Here is a 13,056-nt window from a genome sequence, read left to right as displayed (position 1 = left end):
GAAAGTAGCGGATAACAAGGTTGTGAATGCTTTCGGAAAACATAGTGTGTGGCTCAGGGTTTTAGTTTTTGATTATGGTTCCCCAGAAGTAGTCAAGGTCAAGGTTGGTAAAGGAATCATCTAGAGTCATGGTAAAAACATCTGGGCCATTAGGAAATCCTAAAAGGTCAGCCATCTCATGGTGGGTGAAACGGTATTTGGTCCCAAATAGTATAAAAGTAGCCAGGCCTCTCCCGAATCCAAGTCCTCTATTAAGATCATAGTAAAGGGAACTAAGAAACTCAAGGGTAAGCTACAGTACGGGATAAACCTCTTCCTCATAGCAAAGTTGTCCCAACCTATCTGGTCAAAAAGGTACATCACACTGTCTCGGATTCTTAAGGTGGTCATGGTGAGTCCATCAGGATAAATAGATAATGCCATATCTCTCTGAGCGAAAACTTCAAAACGTCTCCTCTGAGCCTCATTCCTAAAGACAACCTCTATGTCATCAACAGACTGCATTCTCCTAAGTTAGTATCGAGCTATCCTAAGCTACGTTAGCCTGAAAGTAGACGAAGATTATGTTATTAGTTATTTGAACTGCAAGTAGTGCTAAAAGAGATTATAATAGTAATAATAATAAGAAAAATAAGAATAAAAGTAAAAATAAAAATAAAAAATAAAAAATAAAATATACTAGTAATAATTATAAATAGTGAAAATAAAAACTTAAGATCGTGGGTCGTCTCCCATGTAGCGCTTCGTTTACTGTCGGGAGCTCTACATAAATCAGAATGGGCTATTCTTTTGAAAGAGCGGGCAACTCTTCTAATTTGTAACTCATGCATAAATCCTTGTTTTCCGTGCTTTGGTAATGCTTAAGTTGTTGCCCATTTACGACGAATGTCTCATTGGATTTACCTCTTATTTCTACAGCTCCACTTCGGAAGACTCTTATGACCTCAAAAGGGCCATACCATCTAGAATTAAGTTTTCTTGGAAATAATTTAAGTTGAGAATTAAAGATAAGGGCTATGTCACCATCGTGGAATTCTCTCCTTGTTATTCGTCTATCGTGCCACCGTTTGGTTCTTTCCTTGTAAATCCGGGCATTTTCATAGGCATCTAATCTAAGTTCTTCTAGTTCATGGATATCTAAGATTCTTTTCTCTCCTACGGATGTGTAATTCATGTTTAGGGTCTTAACGGCCCAATAATCTTTATGCTCGAGTTCTACATGTAGGTGATATGATTTACCATAAACTAGTTTAAATGGAGTGGTTCCTATCAGAGTTTTATAAGCTGTCCTATAGGCCCACAAAGCTTCATGAAGTTTCGCAGACTAATCTTTCCTAAAAGTGGCAACGATTATCTCTAATATTTGCTTAATTTATCTATTGGAAACCTCAACTTGCCCACTTGTTTGAGGGTGGTAAGGCATTGCTACTCAGTGTCGGACTCAATATTTGAGCAACAATCTTTCAAAGATATTTGAAATGAAATGGGAGCTACCGTCGCTAATGGCAATCCTTGGTACACCGAATCTAGGAAAAATTACATTCTTGAAAAGTTTGATGACTACTCGTGCATCATTAGTAGGAGAGGCTACTGCCTCGATCCATTTTGATACGTAATCAACTACAACGAGTATGTATTTGTTACCAAAATAAGATGGGAAATGGCCCATGAAATCTATACCTCAAACATCAAAGACTTCTACTTCTAAGATAACTTTCAGTGGCATCTTATCGCGCCTAGAGATATTGCCAGTGTGTTGGCACCGATCACAATTTATAACCGCGGTGTGGACATATTTCCAAAGATTAGGCCAAAAGAGACCAGATTGTAAGATCTTCACACAAGTCTTTGAGGTGATAACATGTCCTCCATAGGATGCAGAGTGGCTATGAGATATGATATCATTTACTTCCGATTCAGGGACACATTGACAAAAAATACCATTGGTGCTCCTTTTGAAGAGTAAGGTTTCATCCCAATAGTAATGTTTAAGATCATGGAAGAATTTCTTCTTTTGCTAGTAAGTTAAGTCTGGTGGAAGTACTCCAGCTGCTAAGTAGTTGACAAAGTCAGCATACCATGGCATCATGATTTTTGTGAAAATTAATTCCACAACTTCATTAGGTTCTATGTCATTATACATCAAAGAACATTCAACTGTTTCACTTTCACTTTCTAACTGGGCTACAAGTCGGTCATAGGGGAAATCATTATTGATGGGCACTTGTTCGGGTTTTAGGTCCTCAATCCTAGAGAGATGATCTTCTACCATGTTTTCAGTGCCTCTCTTATCTTTTATTTCTAAATCGAATTATTGTAAAAGCAGAATCCATCTTAAAAGTCTTGGTTTAACATCCTTCTTACTTAACAGATACCTAATTGCGGCATGGTTGGTATAGACAATTATCTTTGCTCCCACTAACTGGAATGAAATTTATCCAAAGTGAATACAACGGCCAAGAGTTCCTTTTCTGTGGCAGCGTAGTTCATCTGCACGTTGTCTAAGGTTCTACTTGCATAGTAAATCACATGAAGCTTTTTATCCTTTCTTTGTCCTAAGACAGTGCCAACGACATAGTCACTAGCGTCACACATTATTTCAAATGGTTTACTCCAATCAGGTGGTTGTGTAATAGGTGCTATAATAAGAGCATTTTTCAGATGTTCGGACGCTTTTAAGCAGTCTTCATCAAATATGAATGAAGCATCTTTCATTAATAAGCCCGTTAGCAGTTTGGTTATTTTAGAGAAATCTTTAACGAATCATCGGTAGAAACCGGCGTGTCCTAAGAAACTACGAATTTCTCTAATGGTTTTCGGAGGTTTAAGATTTTCTATAATTTCTATTTTTGCTTTATCCACTTCAATTCCTCGGTCGGACACGACATGTCCAAGTACGATTCCTTGTCGGACCATGAAATGACATTTTTCCCAATTTAATACAAGATTGACTTTAACGCATCTTTCAAGTACCATTTATAGGTTCGAAAGACATCCTTCAAAACTTTTTCCACAAACAGAGAAGTCGTCTATAAACACTTCCATTATGTCGTTTATAAAATCAGTAAAGATCAACATCATACATCTCTGAAATGTTGCAGGCGCATTACACAGTCCAAACAACATTCGTCGATAACCGAACGTACCATAAGAACAAGTGAAAGTATTCTTTTCTTGGTTATCAGGATGAATAAGAGTTTGGAAGAATCCTGAGTATCCATCTAAATAACATAAGGATAATGTTTAGCCAGCCGTTCAAGCATTTGCTCGATGAAAGGCAATGGAAAATGATCTTTACGAGTGGCTTTATTCAGTTTTCTATAGTCTATGCACATCCTCCATCCGATTTGAATCCGTTTAGCTATGGATTCTCCCTTTTTGTTACTGACAACCGTAACACCTCCCTTCTTTGGTATGACATGTGCTGGGCTAACCCAATTACTGTCAGATATCGGGTATATAATTCTTTCTTCTAATAGCTTTTGGACCTCCTTTTTGACTACAACTCAAGATAGGATTTATTCTTCTCTGATGTTCTCTAGAGGTTTTACAGACCTCCTCTAGCATAATGCGATGCATACATATAGAGGGACTTATTCCTTTTAGGTCCGAGATGTTATAGCCTAAAGTTGTTGGATACTTTCTTAAGACATGAAGTAATTTTTTGATTTCTATCTGTCCTAAGTCAGTGTTGACTATTACTGGTTGTTCAAGCTCGGTGTCTAGGAATTCATACCTTAGGTCTTTGGGTAGTGTTTTAAGTTCTACAGAAGGTTTCTTTGGGCATGGCATTGAACTAGGTGTTAGTGCTAGACATTCCCTTAGACTGTTATCTACGTATGGCTCATGCCAATTATCTTCTTCGAATATAGGAGGCACTAGAATCTTTAGTACTTCGTTATACTTAGATGGTTCCTTCTCCATTTCTTTCACACATTCGTCGATGACGTCTAAGAGACAACATGAATCTTCTATAGCTGACGCCTGTAAGAATTACGCTAAAATAAATTCGACCTTTTCTTCCCTAACTTCGAAAGTTAGCTTTCCTTTCTTGACATATATGATAGCTCCAGCTGTGGCTAAAAAGGGTCTTCCTAAAATAATAAGGATGTTGGAATCCTCCTTTATATCCATTATTACAAAGTCAGTGGGAATGTAGCATTGACCTATACGAACGAGAATGTTCTCTAGCATACCTATTGGAAATTTAACAGAACGGTCAGCTAGTTGTAGAGACATCTTCGTTGGTCTTAGTTCTCCTAAATTGAGTTGCTTGCATGTGGATAAATGCATTAAACTAACACTAGCTCCTAAGTTGTACAAATCTTTGTCTATGATAAACTTTCCGATTACACATGGTATGGAAAAACTACCAGAGTCTTTCAGCTTATGAGGCATGTTATTTTGAATAATAGTGCTACACTAAGTAGTAAGCATAACAGTTTCGTTATCCTCAAGATTTTTCTTATTAGATAAGATTTCTTTAAGGAATTTAGCATATATAGGCATTTGCGTAATGACTTATGTGAATGGTATAATGATATTAAGTTGCTTCAGAATTTCTACGAATTTCTTAAATTGTCCTTCATTTTTGGACTTATCAAGTCTTTGAGGATAAGGTATAAGTGGTTTGTATGGTGGAGGAGGCACATAAGGTGTTTATTTATCTTCTGCTTCTCTGCTTTTGTCTTCCTTTCCATCATTGGTTGGTTCTTTTACCTTTTCAATTCCTTTACTAGAGTTTTGATACATGGTTGGGTTTTGGAGTCTTGGATTAACCAGTTCATCTAATTCTGTCCCACTTCGCAATGTGATAACATTATCATGACCTTTTGGGTTTGGTTGTGGTTGACTAGGAAATGCTCCAGTTGGGGATGCTATTGTTGCTCACTATTGGCTACTTAGGAAATTTAGGTTTCCAACATTTTATTATGGGTAGCCATATCATCAAGCTTACTTGACATTTGCTTCATCAGTTCACAAGTATGAGCATTTTGATTTGTGAAATCCTTTTTTTGTTGAGCTTGAGCATTCATAAAGTTTTCCATCATGATCTCAAGATTTGACTTTCGAGGTGCTTGTGGAGCAACATGGGCTCCTTTCTGATTACCAGGTGGAATAGTAGGTGATGGGTTTGGAGGAAATAAATCATTGTTACTTTTATAAGAAAGGTTCAGATGGTTTTTCCAACCAGGATTGTAAGTGTTGGAATATGGGTTTCCTTGAGCGTAATTTACTTGGTCGATAGAAATACCAACCAATAACTGAAAATCATCATTAGTGTGCCCAGGGGTTCCCCATAATTCGCAGTTTGGTGTTATAGCAACTATGGTAGCTGTTGGTATTATGGATAAGTGTAGATGTTTAATTGGCTGCATTGTATGGTAAAACACTAGCTGGATTCTAATGTCTTGACTGATGTCATGACATGCTGTGGAGATGATTGTTTGACTGCATTGTATGTTAGAATATCTAACTGTACTCTGATGTCTTGATTGATGTGATGACATACTTGAGGTATATGTTGCAGGTCTAGCTAATACAGGATCTACTGAATGTCAAACTAGATGTTATGACATTCATCCCTGTCAGCAGATACTGAGGACTAGAACAACTGGTGTTCTTTAATAACTCAGTATTTACTTCCAGTCTATTTATCAAGGGGATAACAGACCTGGCACAAGGCCTACTGTCTGAATGTCAAACTGGATGTTATGATATTCATCATTGACAGCATATGCTGAATAATAGGCAGGTTGGTTGTCTGCTACAGTTCAGTATGTATCTCAGTCTGCTTGTCAAGAGGATAACAGAACTGACGTAAGGCTCATTGTGTAAATGTCAAATTGGATGTTTTGACATGTATTAATGTACGCTGTTACTGAAGTATGGACAGATTGGTCCTGTACAGTACAACAAATTTGTACAATCTGTTTTTAGAAAGATAACAGACTCAGCATATGGTCTATGCTTTGGATGTCAAACTAAATGTTGTGACATTCACTCCTGGCAACATATGCTAAATTGTAGGTTGTTTAGTTTTTCTGTTTCAACATTTTTCTCAAGCTATTCTTCAGGAATTCAACAGGTGAGCTAAAATCCAGGTGTCGCACCTCGAAAAAAATGGGGATACGACTTCAAAGCGAAGCGCGATCGCACGCTCGCAATGATGGACTGAACAGAGTCGCCACCGAACTTTATTTATTCCTAAAAAGGAAAGGGGAAATATCGATAAAACCCAAGACAAAAGAAAGGATAAGATATGGTCATCGCAACCAATATCAGGGTTCGGGAGTCGATTACGCAAGGGGAAGGTATTAGCACCCCTCACGTCCGTTGTACTCAACGGGAACCATTAGGTCAGTTGTGTGCGTTAGTGTTAGTTTGAAATGTTAGGCTTTTCGAATTATTAGGTGGGAAAGAAAGAATACAAAAAGGAAAATGTTTTTGGATTTTTGACGAAGGACTAAACCTAAGTTTTTTTATTAGTGGGCCTGACAAGATTTACAAATCCTGCTCCTACGTATCTCAACAGAGAAATCAAGGCTTACGTAGTTCTGGGTAGAAAAATGTTTGTTTGTTGGTCGATTTTAGCGAAAGCTATCCTGTATTAATCGACGAAAACATTGTTTTACCCAAAACAGATGAGGAGTGGACGCATACCACACATCGAACGGATTTATAAATCTACATTCGGAAAAGCGTCATTTATCTCTACTCAACAATCGTGGCCGAAACATTGTTTTGTATCACTTAAGACAATATATCTTTCATTTATGAAAAAAGGTTTTTGATTAATCGCACGGCGGCGAGACAAGAGTTTGATCGGTTGGAGGTATTTTGAGTGATGGCGAGAACTTGGATGAGCGAGATATACATCTCGAATCCTAGCCTCAGGAGTGCATGGTATACACCATGTTCCATTTCCATCTTTATTGAAAAAGTATTAAGGTAGGAATTAGGTATTTTGAAGTTTGAAAGACGAGTACTTGTGACCTACAAGCTCTTACAGCTTGGGTCTAATACTCGGGACTACGTCTGGACATTCCACCCAGGCAGTCTGTTTCTTTCCCATATTGCTAAGAAAAATGATTCGAATATTTATAAATGTTTTGGAGGGAAGACGAATATTTATGACTTGCAAGCTCTTACAGCTTGTACCTAATATTCGGGATTACGACTGGACATTCCATCCAGGTAACCTTTTTCTTCCAACTTTATTAAGAAAATGATTTTGAATATTGGAGTGTTAAAGAGAAGACGAATATTTATGGCTTGCAAGCTCTTACAGCTTGAGCCTAATATTCGGGATTACGACTGGACATTCCATCCAGGTAACCTTTTTCTTCACGCTTTATTTAGAAGGTGATTTGAGGTATTTACGGATATTTTGGCGAGAAGACGAATATTTATGACTTACAAGCTCTTACAGCTCGAGCCTAATATTCGGGATTACGACTGGACATTCCATCCATGTAATCTTTTTCTTCACGTTTTATTTAGAAAATGATTTGAATATTAAAGAGAAGACGAATATTAACGACTTGCAAGCTCTTACAGCTTGAGCCTAATATTCGGGATTACGACTGGACATTCCATCTAGGTAACCTTTTTCTTCACGTTTTTAGGAAAGATTTTGAATATTGGATGTTAAGAGAAGACGAATATTTATGGCTTGCAAGCTCTTACAGCTTGAGCCTAATATTCGGGATTACGACTGGACATTCCATCCAGGTAATCTTTTTCTTCACGTTTTTAAAAAAGGTTTTGAATATTATGTTTGATTTGTGAAGGTTTAAGACTAAAATGATCGAAGTATGGAAATTGAAGTCAAAGGAAGTTGAATGGATACCCTCACCAGGACTTGATATAAAAGGACCCCAAAATAATTCGATTATAAATAAATAAATAAACAAATATATAAAAAAAAAATAAGTTTCTTTTTTTTTTTGACGCGTTTAAAAATAAATAAATAAAAAACTAAAATAGAATAAAACCAACAATGTTTTAGAATAATTTGAATTAAATAGGAAACACAAAACTGATTAATCTACATCAAATAAGTTACGAAAGGAAAATAAAATAAAGAATGACAATTCTAAAAATATAAAATAATGAAATCAAAAGTTGCTAAAACAAAGGATTGAACCAAGGACTTGATGGAAGATAGAAGATGTATCATCCACCAGACCATGAACAACTAGTTAGGAGTAACATTCACCCATTAATACAAATATCGTGACTAACTAATTTTTTTAAATAAAAAAAAAATCCAATGGGCCAAAAAAAAAAAAAAAAGCGGATAGGCTTTAAAGGGAGGGAAGGCGGATCGGGTCGGATCCGACCCAGTTTGGCCACTAACCTAACAAGGCAAGAGTAAACCCTAAAAATTAGCACGTTCAAAATGCGGCCGCCCTCCCTTCTTCCAGAGAAAACACGATTCAAAATAAAACTCTCTCTGCCATGGTCGTGATTCAAAAGCTTCATCTTTACCTCCGAATCAACACTCACTCTACCTCTCAATCACTCTTTCTCTCAACCTCTCCTAATCGTGCTCCTTCAAAAGAAGATTGGTCAAACCAAGATCTGAGATTTCTATGAACACAGATAAACTCTCAACAAAACAGTTCCAAAAAAAAAACAAGTCCCTAACAAATCGATTACACAAAGGCACCCTCGCCCCCAAACAAACCGATACCCCGACGTTCGTTCAGTCATGCTCTTATCAGTTACAATCATAGTGGAAGGAAACAGAGTAACAAAACAATAGGTTTCAAGCAGTACAAAGAAAAAGATTAATAAGTTTCAACATTACAAGAAAAAAGATTAATACCCTCACGAAGCACAGATCTAAGCGAGTTCCAGGTAACCTAATCTTCGCAACTTCCTTTTCTTCCTAGTATGCTTGCTGTCTTGGTTGTTGTGGTTATGCAGAAGGCCAAAATGTGTAAGTTGTTTTCTGCTTGCTCAAAATGTTAGGGTTTGGTGGTTGATAAAATTTTCTATCCTTTTTTTTTTTCAACTAGGTTCTTCCTCCTTGGTTTTTATGTTAGATTTTTTTTTAAGGTGTGATGTTGATGCATAAAATGATGCATCTGATCCAACTTTTCAAGAGATAAACTTTTTTTTTGTTATTTTGATATAAACTTTATTTTTGTTATTTTGTTATTTTGATAAACTTTTTTCCTGTAAACGTGTTAAGTTGCTGCTCTGCTATCACTGCTATCACTGCCTATACATGACAAATCTCTGCTTGGGAAGAAACAAAGCAACAGAGGGAGGCAAGATGACAACAGATCCATGAAGATAAACAGAGGGAGGTATTTCTGTGTTCACTATGTACTTTTACCATTAAAAAAAAAAAATATATTTTTGTTATTTAGTTACTGTAACATAAAAAATAAACTTTAACTAGAAGACTTTTTTTTAAAAAAATATTTTGTTTCTTTTTTCTTGTGATATAGACAAAACGTAGCATAAAACTAATTTTTAATTTTTTTTTAAAATAAAATAAAATAAAAATAATTTAATTATAAATGTCACAAAATATTCAAATAAATTTAAATGAAATGAGTAAATTGTAAAAACAAATTAAAATTATAAAATAAAATGTAAAATAAAATGTAAATAAAATGTAAAACAAATTTAGAAGAAATTTTTTTTTATCATTATCATTTTTTTAAATTCATATCTTAATTTGTGAAACAAAAATTTATTTGTCAATACTTATTTAAGCATAACATAAAACTTACTTGCTAGAAATTTAAAAATAATATCAAGCACTTAATGTAATGCAACAAATGTTGATTATGGGCATGTGGTGCACATGAATATGGATGCTTGTGAATGAAAATCATATTTTTTTTATGTGAATTGGTAAAATAGAAAAAAGTTCTAATGAAAATTAAATTAATGATATTAAAATGAAATTAAAAAAAAGGAATAATGTATGAATATGCATGCTTATGAATAAAGATCATGTTTTTTATGTGAATTGGTAAAATAGAAAAAAGTTCTAATGAAAATTAAATTAATGATATTAAAATGAAATTAAAAAAGGAATAATGTATGAATATGAATGCTTATGAATAAAGATCATGTTTTTCATGTGAATTGATAAATAGAAAAAATTCTAATAAAAATTAAATTAATGATATTAAAATGAAAAAAAAAATGGAATAATTTATGTCAATGAGTGGATGCAAATTGATAAATACAAATGCTTGAAATGTAAGTGAATGCCTTTAGGCGGGACAAAATTTAGGGTATGACAGTTGCCCCTATTTAAGTATCTTCAACTAGAGAATATGAAGCAGGACACTCTTCATATGATCATAGTGGGAGATGGTTAAATACTAAGAAGACCCGGATTTTGATCCTGAATCCCTATGACATGATGTGATATGATATGATATGATATGCATGGATGCGGGATTCTCTTCTTTTTTGTGATTTTTTTAATCTGCTAGGGATATGGTGGACCCTTGACAGGAGATGCTACTAGACAGACCAATATGTGGGGAATACTGATGATCCACAGGGAGACAGACAAATGGGGTAAAAAAAAAAAAAAAAAAAAAACTTGCTGGGGAAACAGTCCTGTTGAAGAATCAGGCACCCACTGGGGAGTACTCAAAGGGAAATTTGATAAACGACATTCAGAGTACAAGAGATTTCGGTAGTAATGTTCACATATGACTTATTAGACCCAAATAAGAAAGAAAATGGAACAGCAGGTTCAGATATGACCTGGCAATACTGGAATAAAACACAACAACAGGTTCATATATGACCTGACAATGCTGGGGGAATATCAAGAAGTTCTGACAGCCGGTCCAGATGTGACCTAACGAACTCAGAAAAAAATTCAAAAAGAGTGTATCAACAGGTTCATATATGACCTGGTAATGGATAACAGCTCAATAACAGGTTCATATATGACCTGAATAAGATTGAACAAACAGAGAGAAACAAATCTTCAGAGCAGGTTCAAGTATGACCTGACACCGGAATAAGGGTTCAACAACAGGTTCAGATATGACCTGACAAATGGATTAAAGTTCAATAACAGGTTCATATATGACCTGAATAGGATTGAACGACAGGTTCATATATGACCTGACAATGGATAAAAGTTCAATAACACGTTCATATATGACCTGAATAGGATTGAACAAACAGAGAAAAATCTTCAGTACAGGTTCAAGTATGACCTGACACCGGAATAAAGCTCAACAACAGGTTCAAACATGACCTGAATAGTATTGAACAAAAGTGAAAAATCTTCAGTACAGGTTCAAGTATGACCTGACACCGGAATAAGGCTCAACAACAGGTTCAAACATGACCTGAATAGTATTGAACAAAAGTGAAAAATCTTCAGTACAGGTTCAAGTATGACCTGACACCGGAATAAGGCTCAACAACAGGTTCAAACATGACCTGAATAATATTGAACAAAAGTGAAAAAACTTCAGTACAGGTTCAAGTATGACCTGACACCGGAATAAGGCTCAACAACAGGTTCAAACATGACCTGAATAGTATTGAACAAAAGTGAAAAATCTTCAGTACAGGTTCAAGTATGACCTGACATCGGAATAAGGGTTCAACAGCAGATTCATATATGACCTGAATGGTATCGAACAAACAGAGGAAAAAACTTCAGAGCAGGTTCAAGTATGACCTGACACTGGAATAGCAACAAACGGACTCTGACCGTAAGCAATGGACTACAACCAGCTTTTAACGGATTTTGCCAATAACAATTGGACTTGAAAATGACCATGAAAACCGGATGTTGGTTTAAAGATACCAAAGACAAACTGGAATTAGAGGTCGAAGGATATAGGATCAACAACAAGACCTAGGTCAATGCACAATGAGCACGAAATACCTTTCGGCTATGCATGATTTGAATGCATGATATATGAATGATCATGATTATGAAAATGCTGACGCTTGGCAGACTGGGTGTTTGTAGGGACAGAGATTCTGATTCCTCAACACCAATAATCTCAGACCCGTATAATTAACAGGCGCATCCAGAGGAGAAACTATCATGATTGACAGTTATAAATAACCAAAGGTCCATCCTTCTAGAGGATTCATAAGTTGTATTCCATGGGGACTTTTGTTGGTGCTCCAGGGATATTTATGCAACCTTGAGGCTTTTGGGGAAACAAATGATTTTCCTTCGATTTTCACATGTATCAGAGTAAATTTGTTCTAAGTTTCAAATTCTTTTTCCAAGTTTCAAAATTTCATTATTAACAAATAAATGACATTTTGCATAACAAAGAAGAGCATAGATGAACACAAATTAACAATGATTGGGAAAACTTATATTTTATTCAAGAATGGTAGCACACAAATGGCGTAGCTCCATAGAGTGTTACATTTTTTTGAAAATGGCAATAAGGAAAGGTTTACATTGAATTCAGTGACCACTAACATCCCTACTAGATATGACTTCCCAAAACCTTGCTTCTGAGGGGAGTAACTGGATTAATCTTCCACCTCAAATTCTTCGGTGTTAATCAGTAACAACTGATGCAGTTTATGCCTTTATGCCCCTAACTTTTGCCTGGATCGCCCTTTCGGGTTTTCAATCCACCGGGACGCTCTTTTTTGCCTAAGTCGCCTTTTCAGGTTTTCAACTTAGCGAGCTACCATTTTTATTCATCCCTAACTTTTGCCTGGACCGCCCTTTCGGGTTTTCAGTCCACCGGGATACCCTTTTTTGCCTAAATCGCCGTTTCAGGTTTTCGATTTAGCGGGTTTTTGTTAGGCATAGTATTTTTTAACTGCATCAGAGTTCACGGGGTGTGAGAGCTCTTCATCGTCCATAGTTGTGAGAATCAAGGCACCTCCGGAGAAAGCTTTCTTCACAACATATGGGCCTTCATAATTGGGAGTCCACTTCCCACGTGAATCCTTGTGTATTGGCAAGATCTTCTTAAGCACGAGGTCCCCTTCTCTGAATTCTCGAACACGTACTTTCTTGTCAAAAGCCCTTTTAAGCCGCTTCTGGTATAATTGTCCATGGCACAAAGA

The sequence above is a fragment of the Lathyrus oleraceus genome, chromosome 5, assembly GCF_024323335.1.
Source record: "Lathyrus oleraceus cultivar Zhongwan6 chromosome 5, CAAS_Psat_ZW6_1.0, whole genome shotgun sequence".
Taxonomy (NCBI): domain Eukaryota; kingdom Viridiplantae; phylum Streptophyta; class Magnoliopsida; order Fabales; family Fabaceae; genus Lathyrus; species Lathyrus oleraceus.
Note: the sequence above shows the minus strand (reverse complement) of the source record.